We start from the raw sequence: 13,706 nt of genomic DNA, 5'->3' as shown, positions 1-13,706 counted from the left end.
TCACATTCTGGAACCTTTTTTACCCTGCTTACATTTTCTCCTTAGCACTTACCACTATCTGACATACTAAAGATTTACTTTTAATATTAAGGTCGAATTCAATTCTCGGTTCTCAACTTCTTCAAATGCTTAGCTCTGTTAAAAATAAGATTTTAAAACAGGACAGATTCTCAATGTGTCTTTTACTTTGCTGGTTATCAACAGATAACTTTCATAATTGATTTTAAAAATTATGTAATATTATGTAATATATTAAAGAGCTGAAGATTTCTAGGGAGCAGACAAAAGCAGACAATGACCAAATTTCTGGCTAAAAATTATGTGCAACTGGCAAAGAGTAGCCATGTGGTGGTCTATTGTTGAGGAGTATATTCTGGTTGAGCTGTTGTGTTCTTCAAGTGCTCTTTATGATTTTTGGCAATGCTGAGGTAGCACAGAATATGCTTTGCCTTTATTCCATCATTTATAAAACAAGTCCTCTAATAATTACTCATAAATGATTTAGTCATGCTAGGTCATGTGATATTTTAGTTTATATGCATTATAAAAGGCCTTGCTTTTGTGCACCTACAATGTTAGACATGCTGTTACATTGCAAAAACTGGTAGTATAATTTCTTTCCACAATCTCAAGTTCATTGTTTGGCAGAAGTGAACGTGGTAGCATCCTGAGACCCACCTGAAATTCTACGAGTGTGTTGCAGTTCAATTGCAAACTATTGTTTGGTATCTGAACATGAAGCACATTTTTTTTTTTCAAATTTAAGTGTATTCCCTAGGGTTAGGTCCACTAAGTCAATTCTCTTTTAGCTAAATAGCATTACAGTATTGCGTTCTAATCTGAATGATTAAATGATGCACTCTATCAGATGTGGGGCTACACTCTCAGATGTATTTCAATAGAATGAACTCAGGTATAAAGCTTAAAAAGCTATTAGATACCCTATATGCATAAAAGTGGGGCAATTTTAGGCTCTTTCAGGTCTAGAAATAAAAAGTACCATAGTATATCATTACTTTTGCATTTTGCTCATCAATAAGATTAACTTCTACATAGTCTTAAACTTTATGTAATCTTTTCTTTTGTCTCTACACCCTTTTTACTTCCTTGAATGTGACCTAGAACAGAATGTTTCTTTCCTATTCTCCCCATAATTGGAGCACTCCATGCAGGCCTTTAAAAAATCACTTATAATATTAATATTATAATTATTTGCTTATACCTCTTTTCCCCAACTCAAGGCTGGAAAATGTGTCATGTGTCATCTTTTTCCTCTAGCTTTATGCTATGCCAGATATTTAGCAGGCATTCAATAAATGTTCACTGAACTAGACTCTCAAAAGACCATTTACTTTCTTCATGATAAATACAGCAATAAGACAGTAAACTGTTTCATGATACGCAAGAAAGATTTTTGAGGCCCCAAATTCATTTCATCAGCTTAATGTGCTCTGATAGTATGATTAGCAGCTTCTGAAACTGCTCCCAGTGATCCCTGGCACCTGATCTTTATGCCCATGAGTTGGACTCCTTCTGCTCCTAACAGAAAGAAAAAGGCAACAATAATGGAATGATTTTCCAGGATAAGGTTGAGAAAGAATTGACTACTATCTTACTAGCACTCTCCATTGCAAACTTGTTGAAGGTGCCATGTTGGAGATGCTCACAAAACAAGAAACTAAGTATGGCCTCTGGCTAACAGATAACTAGGAACTGAGGTCCTCAGTGTGATAGCCCACAAGGAACTGAATCTTGCCAATGACCACATCAGTGAACTAGCAAGTGCCTTCTTCCTTAGCAAAGCCTTAAGATGACCCCAGGCCCAGTTAATTTTAATTGTAGACTGTGAGAAACCCCAAAACATAAAACCCAGCTAAATGAGCAATTCCCCAATTCTTCACCTGAAGAAACTTTGAGAGAAAAACTGTCATTTTAAGCCACTGTTTGGGGGTCATTTGTTATAAAGCAATAGATAACTAATACAGATAAAATAAATAATTCTACTTTTAAAAACAGAATCAGAGACAGAATAATTGAAATGGAGTTTATTTACTTGTTGGAACAATCAAGATATGCCTAATATTTTGATAACTATGTCAATATTTTAGTTCTAAGAATTTGCCTTTCCCAGTATGGTTTTCTCATATCACAAGAAAACATTTACACATATGGGAGTGGGTTGCCAAATTTCAAAAGGAGGAGGTAGAGATCAAGGCAGGCCTACTCTGTAAACAAAGCAAGGCATACTGCTCCATGGAATGAGGGCTGAGAAAAGGACCTACATTCTCAGCCCAACATCAATAAACGTTTTTCAACTCAGAGGGTTAGTCAAGTGCTTCAAATTTTCATTTCATTTTTGCTTTGAATCAAGGCATTGCCAGTTGGTTACTAATAAAACACAAACAGGAAAATAGACACAAACACTATGTAAGAAGAAGAATACACTGTACTTTCATTTACTAATAGGTAGGCCGAATTAGTTTATTGGATCAATTAAGTTCAGAAAGCATGAAAGCCTGGAAAGTTTCGTTGTGGTGAAGAGAAATTCCCAAACACCAGGGATAAAGGGTGCCATAGTGGATGTACAGGACAAGCATAAAAATACAAAATTAATATTTCAGGAAACACAAATGCTCATTTCACTTTTTAAATTTTCCTGGGCACCTAGCAGCATATCTGGAAATAAGTGGATACAGGGGTATATATTTACTGAGTATTTTGGGGGGACCTGGTATGAGAGAATAAAACTATAACACTTGGTAAAAAGTCACATACCTTAAGAAGTGCAAAAAAAGTGCTATGAAAATTCAAATGTTGCAGAGGATGAGAAAAGGGAATCGAACCCCTTGCAAAGGCTATACTCTCTCCTTAAAACTGCTCACCTCCCCCTTTTCCAGGTCTCAACTTACAAGTCACCTTTTCAGATGCGCCTTTCCTATTATCTTGGGTAAAAAAATCAGTCTTTCGTCTTTGCATTTCTCCTTCTTCAACCACACGCTAATCCTCAATTCACAGCACATTGCATAATCTGTAATTGTTTTGGTTGCTTATTTTTATCCCCACCTGCCCTAATGAAGCTTTTACCCTTCAGGATGTTAGAAACAAGTCTATCTTGCCCCCTGAGGTGTGCCGGGCGTAAAGTGGGCACACAATAGATACCTGCTGAAGGACCCAATGTGAACTATGAAGTCAAATAAGGGACTGGTATAGGAACAGGAAAAAAAAAAAAAAAAGCTGCCTTTCCAGACAGGGATGTCCAGACACGGAATCCAATCACAGCTCTTACTCCGACGAGCAAGGCCCTGTTTGCACAGCGCGCTCAGGGAAGCCAGGAGGGATTCTCGGGGCGCGGGGACGCCCCTCGCCCGGGGCCTGAGAGCAGGCGCGGCTTCTCCCTCCCCCCGCCCCCCCCCGCCCCCCCCCGCACCTGCACCCCCGCCCCCACCCCCGGTCTGCATCGCGGCCCCTCTGGGGCCCCTAACACTTCCGGGCCCCCACAGGCGCGCCCAGCCCGGGGACCAGAGCCCGCCCACCGGGCTCCCCTCCTCCTCCTCCTCCTCCTCCTCCTCCTCCTCTCGCCCGGCGCGGGGACCGTTGGGCGCCCGCCGCACAGGGCGGTGCCGCCGCCGCCCCTGCGCCCCTCTGCGGCTCCCCCCGCCCGGCGCCCTCCGCCCTCCGCCCTCCGCGTCCCCGCCCCGCTCCCCCGTCGCGGTCACCCCATTCATCCCGCGGCCGCACCCGCCAATCACCGCGCACCGCCGGCGCCGCATCTGGCGATGGGGCGGGGCCTCGCGCGGCGGGCGCGCGCTCCTTCCCCGCCCCAGGCTCGCGCGCCGGCCGGGTCATTCCCGGGCATTGACCGGCCTCGGCCCGGCGCTGACCCGGCGGGGGACCCGGGGGGGTGGCGCTGAGCCTGGGGGCGGGCGCTGGGCGGCCCGGACCGCGGAGGAAGGCCGGCGGCCCGGGGGGAGGCTGCGGAGCGGTGCTGCCTCCGGGGTCCGCGCGCTGCGCGCATCCCGCCCGGAGCATCCCGCCCGGAGCATCCCGCCCGAGCATCCCGCCCGGCGACGCGGCGTCCCGGGTCTCCGAGGCGCGCGTCTCGGTGCAGCTGCCGGGGGTGGGAGAAAACGGCGAGGACGGCCCAGCCCAACGCCGGGGCGGGGAAAAGCCTCGAGAGACGCTTTCAATTATTTTAGTCTTTTTTTACCCCCCCCCGTGAATTAGCCCTCTGCTCTGGACTTTGCTAACGTGTGTCCACTGCCGAGAGGGAGGTATTGCAAAAGGCTGAGGTTTAAAATTTAAATGTGAGGTTGCATTACCATTTTTAAATTTGAGCTTTAAATTATATTTGCTTGCGGCAGCCTCATGAACTGTGATGTTGAAAATACTTCTTTGGGAATATTTCGTAAATGGGCTCCCCCCTCCTCCCCGCCGCTGTCTCATTTATCTTCCGTAGTGTCTTATTTCCCCAGGAAGGATAAGAGGAAACCTAGTTGGCTTTTCTGTTGGTGGGAAAAGTCACTCTTTCACTCCCCACTCTCCACCCCATCCCCCAAACACTTAAAGGCACAGAAAGCACTTTGATCACAAACTGCTGCTAGATGTTTTCACTTCTCGTTTAATTCTCTCTCTCAAAGGTTTTATTTATTTATTCACGAGACACACAGAGTCAGAGAAGCAGAAGATCCAGGCAGAGGGAGAAGCGGGCTCCCTGCAAGGAGTCGGATGTGGGACTCGACTCCAGATCCTGGGATCGGGCCCTGGGCCAAAGGCAGACGCCCAACCGCTGAGCCACCCAGGCGTCCCTCATCCCTCGTTTAATTCTCCTAACCAATCAGTAGCAATAGGTATTATCACTCTTTTCAGATGTCAGAACCAGATCCAGATGAACCTGGCCAAGGTCACAAGTTTGTTAGTTACAAAGTTTGGGCCCTTTCCACAATTCTTTCCCTGAGATCATGTAATTTCAATCCTCAGTAAGTGAAAGGTGGGAAGAAATCTAAGGCTTTGGGAGTCCTTAGCTCAGGATGGTGCATTTAGCCAAGTGCAAGCACTTCTTGGAGATGGATTTGTGTTTCTTGAGAACTCTGTTAAGTGCATAGTTTTCATGCCAGAACTTTGAAGAGTTCTGGAAGTAGAGTTCCTTGAAGTTCTGAAATGCGTGGTCACATGTGGGCTGATGCCTTTTGCAACCTTTGCAACCTGACCTGAAACAAAACCCCTGTTCATAATTAAGTGTTGCCAGTGGGGATGCTGGAAGGCTGCCCAGGTCTTGTTCAGGGACTTTAGTCTTTGTGGCAAACAGAGTACAGAAAAGTTGGATTAAAGACAGAGTTAATTAGGTCACAGAATGCTTTCTGTGGGTAGAAAGTAGCAAGCTATGATCGGACTTTTAACTCAATCCGATTTAACAGATTGGCTGAGTATATCTGCTCCATGCTCCATGCTGTGGGTCCACAAAGATGAGTGAGAAGCTTTTCCTGCCTGCTAGAAAAGATCACAGTTGGGTTAAGGCACATTAGTGAGTTCAGAGTATGAATAATAGTAAAGGAAGGCAGTACAGAAAGTGACAATAGGTGGATACCAGGCAGGAATTATGGATGAACTTTCACCAAGCAGTGCAGGTCAAAATGCAGAAGGAAAGGAGGCTCCTTTAGGCTCCAAGATGAAGAGTCAGGACTTTTCTTCACCAAGCAGCCAGAATGGCCTTTTTTTTTTTTTTTTAAAGCCAACCCAATATCCTTCAACATCCTTTAACAGCTTTCCCATTGCACTTGGTAGTAAATCCCAAATCCTTACTATGATGTGGAGCCCTGCATGATGCAGGCCCTGCCTACCTGCCCATCCTCCCAGGGCACCACTGTCTATACTTGCACCATGCCCTTCATCTCTTTGTTTCTCAGAAATGAAACTTTTTCTCAACCCAGGCCTTTTACACAGCATCCCCCCTGCCTGGTCACTCCACTACCTTGTCCCCTTTCTGTACCCTTTTTCCTAGGTCATCTGTTCTATCTCAGCTTCAAGTTGCTTCCTCTGAGAATCTCCCCTTCTAAATAAGACCCACTATTATAACTCTCATCAGATCCTTTTGATTCCCCTTGTGCTTAGCAAAATTTTCTAAGATAGTGTTATTTATGTGATTATCTCTTTGACATCTGCCTGTCCCAGCAATGCACCATTTTTTCTAATAGGGCTTATAACAACTTATAAGATATATTTATTTCTGAAATTACTTGTTTTTATGTCTGTTGGCCCAGCCTCCTGTGGGCTCCATGCAGACGTGTTTTTGTTTCCTATCATATCCAGCAGTTAGCACAATGGTTGGCATTTTGTCAGTGCTCAATAAATATTTCTTGAATTAATTCTCAGAATCTGTCCATCTAGAATACATGTTGGGGAATAGTGGGAGGTGGGCTGAGAAGATAGGATGGAGCAGATGCAGGGGGTAGAGAGAAGCATTTCTACCCTGTGGTAGATCTGCACTGGTTGATACGGAAGCCACTGGCCATATGTGAGTATTTAGCACTTGCAATGTGACTAAAGAACTGACTTTAAATTGTTTACTTTTAATTAACTTACTTGTCTTAAAGTATACCTGGGACAATGTGGCTATGTGAAGCTACTTTTAAAACATCTTTTAAAAAATTAATTTATTTTCAAAAAAATTTTTTTATTTTCAAAATTTAAATTCAATTTGCCAACATATAGTATAATACGCAGTGCTCCTCCCATCAAGTGCCCTCCTCAGTGCCCATGACCCAGTTATCTTATCCCCCCACTCACCTCCCCTTCTGCAATCCTTTTTTTGTTTCCCAGTTTGGAGTCTCTCATGGTTTGTCTCCCTCTCTAATTTTTTCCACTCAGTTCCCCTCCTTTCCCTCATAATCCCTTTCACTATTTCTTATATTCCACGTGTGAGTGAAACTATATGATGAATGTCCTTCTCCAGTTGACTTATTTCACTCAGCATAATACCCTCCAGTTCCATCCATGTTGAAGCAAATGGTGGGTATCCATCCTTTCTGATGGCTGAGTAATATTCCATTGTGTATATACCACATCTTCTTTATCAATTCATCCGTTGAAGGACATCGTAGCTCCTTCCACAGTTTGGCTATTGTGGACATTGCTGCTATGAACTTTGGGGTGCAGGTGTCCCAGCGTTTCACTACATCAGCATCTTTGGGGCAAATACCCAGTAGTGCAATTGCTGGGCCATGGGGTAGCTCTGTTTTTAACTTCTTGAGGAACCTCCACACTGTTTTCCAGAGTGGCTGTACCAGCTTGCATTCCCACCAACAGTGCAAGAAGATTATCTTTTCTCTACATCCTCACCAACATTTGTTGTTTCCTGTCTTGTTAATTTTAGCCATTCTCACCAGTGTAAATGAAGCTACTTTTTAAATAAGTTTTATGAAATTCAAATATCGGGTTAAGAAAAATATAGTTTTAGACTTAGTTTCACTAATTCTAGGGGGTATACCCAAAGAATTGAAAGCAGTGACTCAAACACATACCAGTACATCAATGTTCATAGCAGCAAATAGCCAAAAGATGGTCATTCCCAAATGTCCACCAACAGATGAATTCATAAGCATAGTGGGATATATATGTGAATATAATTCAGCCTGAAAAAGGAATGAAATTTTGATACATGCTACAACATAGATGAACCTCAAAAGTGAAATAAATGAAATAAGCCAGTGGCAAAAGAACAAACATGGTTTGATTCCACTTATATGAGATAACCTAGAACAGGCAAATTCATAGAGAGAAAAAAGAATAGAGGTTACCTGGGGCCAGAGGAATTGGGGAGTTACTATTTAATGGGGATAGAATTTCTGTTTGGAATAATGAAAATGTTCTGGAAATGAATAGTGGTGATGTTTGCATAGCCAGGTGAATACACTAAAAGCTCCTGAATTGTGCCCTTAAAAATAGTTAAACTGTGAATTTTATGTATGTTTTACTGCATTAAAAATTAATTTCAGTAATTCCTTTTTACTTTTGAAAAATGTGGCTTACTAGAAACATTTAAATATCAAACATGGCTTCCTCATTATGTTCTATCAGGCAGCACTGGGTTAGACAATGGAGAAGATGAGTAAATTTCTGTGGTGAAGGGTTCACTGATGTCTGTGGCATCAGGAAGGCTGCTTGCAAGGAGGGCAAGAGGGTATCACATTGTGATGAATCCAAGAATTTAAAAATTTGGCAGAATAGGTTATATATAAAAAGATACATATGGAAAAGCCTGGATGGACAGGGGAGGGAATGCACAATAGGATTTGAACAAGGAAGGGCTTTCTTTGTGCCTAAAGTGGGAACCTTCTAGAGATAGTGTTTTCTTTGCAGTAACAGGATAACTTGGCAGTTATCCCAGCGTGATGTTTCTTAATTGTTGCGGGATCAAATGAATATCGTGTGTGAGAAAGCTTTTTAATCTGAGAGAGGTATCAGTGAGGTGAGAGACAAGGGTGAGACACAGATAAAGTAAATCACAAGAATGGGATTTCTTCAGGGTGTTCATGGTGATGCTTTCCATCTGTCCGCTCCTGCTTCTATAAAGAAGCGCTGGCTTGGAAGGTTTTCTACTAGTGCCACAGGATCATTTGTATAAAACTGTGAGAAGGATCATCCATCTTGATTCCTTTAGTGAGAGAAACCCACACCTCCATAATTGTACCATCACTGTCTTCAGAATATTGTTCTTGGAGAACAATTATCTTCACGCGTTCAGCGTTGCTCTGTTACTTGTGAAGTTTTCAACCACCCAGAAGCCAGGTAAGTGCTGACCCCAACTCAAGAATGTGTACTGGGCCCAAGGACAAGAGCTATAGGAGAAGGTGTCAGGACAACAATCAAAGACAATTTGTTCAACTTGGTCTGTAGCTCCTGGAAGCCAGTGTGAGATATGTCATCCAGAACTGCTTGAGAGCTGATCTTGTGGGTTCTTGAGAGTAGTTCTCAAGAGCTACATGGGTCACCTGGACCTGACTCCAGCACATCCTTACAGCCCTCTGACAGTTTAGGAAACGGTCCGGTTCTTTGGGCCCCAGATTAAGAATGGCTGTCGCTGGGGCACCCAACACCAGATCCACCCTGGTCAGAAGTACATTTGCCTCTCCAGAATTAAAATTTCACCTGCATGGGGCTGAAAATGGCTCTGAGACTGGGACTATAGGGAGTGAGGCCAAGTTCCCTGGAGAAAAATCCATATAGTCAGAATATGAGTTTAATACTCTACAAAACAATGCAGGGGCATTCTCTGCCCAGATGAAATCAGAAGCTTGGTGGAACTGCGAAAAAGTTTGTACCGAGTAAACTTTGTATCTATCTGCATATTTGTATTTATTGCTGTTTTTAGGTTTAGCATGGCTTAGTTTTTTTAAAAGATCCCTGTAAGGCCTAAGATTATGTACTTGTCTGACCATTCCAATAAGTTACCAAAAATAAGTTCCTAGAGCAAGTCTGTATAGCATTGGTGCTGGTATGGGATGAAGGAGTAGGTTTTAAATACAATCCAAATTCCTACAGCCTACCTCTGGCATAAATAGTGCCTTTGGAGAGAGTTTACCCTTAGGCCCGACTGTGTTGGCCTGATCATGACTAAGAGCTTACATTATGTTTCTAGATATCACAAGTAATTGAGTTACTAACATAGTTTCTTTTGTCATCTTAGCACAGAATGCTATTTCTGTGCTCCCCATTTCATGGCTAGGTTTGCTCTCTGGATAGAAGAGACCCCATGGGGTTTGCCTGGATAGAAGAGACCCCATGGGGTTTGCCCATGGAGTAGAAATTAGGATACTTATCTGAAAACAGAGAAGATCTTTGGCTTGAATGTTTTAAGTAACAGCTGGTTTAACTGAACCTGGTAATGATTCTAGCATCCACCATTTTCCACTTCAAGGAGACATGGGAGAATTACACAGATTCCCAGGGAAACAGAGGCATGGAGAAAAGGTGCTCATCTGTTAAATGCTTAAATTGTCTGAGATTAATTATTAAGATTGGGCTCCAAACAGCAAACTACTAGAAAAAAAATCACTGTTTTATAAATTAGCAAACTTCTTGGGGCTACTGGGTGGCTCAGTCAGTTAAGCATTCATCTTCTGGTTTCCGCTCAGGTCGTGATCTCAGGGTAGTGAGATTGAGCCCCATGTTGGGGCTTGTGGAGCTTGCTTAAGATTCTCTTTCTCCTTCTGCCCCTCCACCACCGAAGAAACCTTAAAAAAAATAAATTAGCAAGCTTCTTGATTCCTCTTATGCGGTAATGCCAGAGAATGCAGCTCAACTAAAGGTGCTAAGAGATTAAAAAGGATACCTACACCTTTTAATCTAGCAACACCAATAAATGGTAAATTCTTTAATCTTTTGGATGGCTCTGGGAGAGATATGGTGGTTTTATATTTCAATGACTATAATATTTGTACACTAAATTGTCATGATGTCAACATTTCTGCATTCTCAATTTCTGGTAGTAGTTGCTGTAGTTGTTGCTTTGTTTTTTATGAAAGGTTAATGGCATGGTTCTCTATTGTGTCTTGTCCTCTTGTTGCCTAACAAATCTAAGCTGTTTTGGTAAAGTCCAGTAACTGTTTACTTACTACACTAATGAGAAGCCCTTATGGGAAGGGTAGAAACCACTGCTATCAACTGTTTGTTTTTCTGAAGGATTCATAAAAAATCTCAAATCCACATATTGCTTGGTCCTGAACGAACACAGATTTTTAGATCCTATAACCAATTTTGTTTTTCCATGTTGCTACATTATCTTTTTAGTTTTTAAAGATTTTATTTATTTGAAAGAGAGAACTTGCAAGTGGGGGCAAGTGGAGGGAGAGGCAGAGGGATTCAAGCAAACTCCCCACTGAGTGCAGAACAAACACAAGGCTCCGTCTCAGGACGGAGATCATGACCTGAGCCAAACTCAAGGGTCAGACACTTAACTGACTGAGCCACCCAGCTGCCCCTATATTATCTTTCAAAAAATGTCCGTTTAATAATTGTACCATAGTCATTGCTTAAGCCATTTGTGCTTAATGCAAATTTCTACGTTTTGGACCAAATCTACTGAATCCAAATAACTGGGGGTGAGCTCAAGAATCCCTATGACACAAATTCTACTTTACTAGAGCTGGCTTAAAAGTTGTAATTTTCAAAACAAAACAAAACAAAACAAAAAGCTGTAATTTTCCATTGTTATAAATAAATTTGCAATAAATGCCTTTGTGAACCTTTGATTTCCTTCTTTGAATAATTTCCTTATTTTTTTAGTATGTCATTTTTTCTAAATAGGGTGAACCAAAAGTACATATGACATTTAATCTATTTTCCTTTTTAATATTCTTTTCCCATATTAATTAACAAATATTTCCAAGAATAATAGACTTGATTTTTATCTACATTTTAAATCCTGCATGTGAGATAGCCAATAGTTTAAATCTAGAGAAATTAGGAGACAAAAGACAAAATCTTTCCACACTCTACCTGGTTGACTAGGTTAGGAAGGAAGGCAATGGAGATGCAAAGGGGATTTGTTCCCACACATGTGGGAATAGAAGTAACTAGTGGTAGTGAATGTTGTTCATTCTTAGAGAGAAATTTCGCATACTTTTTAAAAGATTGTATTTATTTGAGAGAGAGAGAGCATGAGCAAGGTGGGGGGTGGGGGGAGAAGCAGACTCCCCACTGAGCAGGGAGCCTGATGGTGGCTCCTTCCCAGGATCCTGAGATCATGACCTGTGCTGTGCAGGTAGCCCACAATTTCACATTAATTATCTGATTAGGTTCTCTTAACCCTGTGAGGTAGATATGATTATTCTTACAGTATGGATAAGGAAGCCAAGGCTTAAGGTTGCTAAGAAATTGCCCAAGGTGTGGGTGATTGAATGTGGGAGTTTTCCTGCCAGCTCTGTTCTATGCTGTTTCACATCATAGGATTTATTTATTGGGCGTACCCTTTTCTTAACAGAATGTTCAGAGAAGTTTTCTTCTTTACCTCTACTTTTATTTCTGTTTGAAACTTTGGACGATCCCAGTCAGTTTAATGACAAAAGCAGGTAATAGCAACAAGTAATTGGAAAGTACCAAGATGAGAGGGCACAGCCCAGGCCTCTAGGGGCTTTCATCTGGGAAATATAAATAGCATGTTTAAGACAAGAAGGGGCCAGGGACCATAGAAGATTTTGCTGATTTCTTCCTTGACATTTGAGGAATAAGAGGCCTAACATTCCCCATCTGAGTTATTTCAAATAATCCCTCTTTGCTGGTCTCCTTTCATGAACTCTAAGCTCCTCAAGAGTGAGACATGGGTTCCCAATGCCTGTTGCTGTCTCCAAGGTTCATGCGCTGCCAGGTACAGAGCTGGCACACATCAAATGCATCTTGGCCCCAATTTCTCCCACATACAATATGTTTCATGATGTTTCCCCCCACTTAATGGGTATTTATTTAGTTTCTACTATGTGATAGGCACTATTCTAAGAACTTGGGAGATCAGGGAAAAGAACAGACAAAAATCCCTACTCTTGCAGAGTCAAAATGTATAATCATTGTTTTGCTCTCCAGGAGTTTGATCCTTGCATGGTATATAGCAGAGGAGAGGTGTTGAGAGTCTTGGCTTCCAGCTTTAGTTCTTCTGTACTCTTACAGCTAAAGAAATGCATGACTGCTAATAGCTGAAGAAGTTTCAGGTACCTCCCTGTTACTCTTTCTGTTAAACTTGACTCTACATAAACCTAAACTTCATTTGAAATTTTAGGGAACTGTCTAGGCAAAGACCTGGAATGGTGAAGGGCCTGCTTGAGGGTGGGGCTGGTGGAATGGATTAGCTTGAAATTAGGCCAGGCTGAGATCAGAGTAGAGAGCCTTGGAGAAGCCATTTAGGTTTTGGGTAACTGAGAGTGTTTTGACATTTTTGAGGAAGAAAAATAAAGTGTTATCTGTAGAAGGAAGGTTTCCCTGGTAGTGGTGAGAGGGTTCACCACAGAGTACCAAGACAAATTAGGAGGGTCTTCCACAGAGCCTGCTATGAAATACTAGACCTATAGCATGACAGAAGAAATGAGAAGAGGGAAGGGAAGCTGCACAAGTAGAAATAATATAACTAGATGGCTGATGGAGAGAATTGGTGAGGCTGATAGGTATCTGGGAAGATGTTAGTGACATTAGCCACAAATAGCTTTCAGCTTGATGACAGAAATAAAAACAACAATAAAAGGTAAAATACAGTATTTCATAAGAGAGGTATAGGAACCATCAAGATTTGAAGAAGAAAAAGCTTATGGTCCTTTAGGGGCAAGCTGTGATGGTTAGGATATATATTTTTTTAAATTAAAAAGCATTTTTCAGCATATTTCCAAGGGCCATGGCCGGCTGTGGCCATGGGATCTCCAACTGCATGCGAGAGCAACCCAAAGACACTTTGACAGCACAGGTCAGCATAAAGCCTACGTGCAGCTGCCACGCACCTTTCCTAGAACTGCTGGGGGTGGGGGCATTTTTTTTCCCCGCAAATGCCAAAAATATCCAATGAAATAATTAAGTTCAGAAACATCTAATAAATGTGGACTCAAGTGCAGTGATTATACTATGAAAATCTTAGTGAATTCCTTCCAGGGGGATGGCATGAGATGCTGTTTACCATCCACCTGGAGTTTCCTTGGTGAAATCTGAAAGCAGCCTCTGTACTCAGAGGGCAG

At 42.3% G+C, this 13,706-nt stretch overlaps 1 non-coding gene across 1 annotated transcript; it reads left to right on the top strand.

The window, feature by feature from the left end:
• The first annotated feature begins 13,353 nt into the window (after positions 1–13,353).
• Positions 13,354–13,488, top strand: LOC121475306. Its single transcript, XR_005983716.1, has one exon. It is a non-coding gene; the product is annotated as a small nucleolar RNA SNORA44 (small nucleolar RNA).
• The last annotated feature ends 218 nt before the right edge of the window (positions 13,489–13,706 follow it).

Source organism: Vulpes lagopus, chromosome 1, assembly GCF_018345385.1.
Source record: "Vulpes lagopus strain Blue_001 chromosome 1, ASM1834538v1, whole genome shotgun sequence".
Taxonomy (NCBI): Eukaryota; Metazoa; Chordata; class Mammalia; order Carnivora; family Canidae; genus Vulpes; species Vulpes lagopus.
This window is presented reverse-complemented; position numbering and strand designations above follow the sequence as displayed.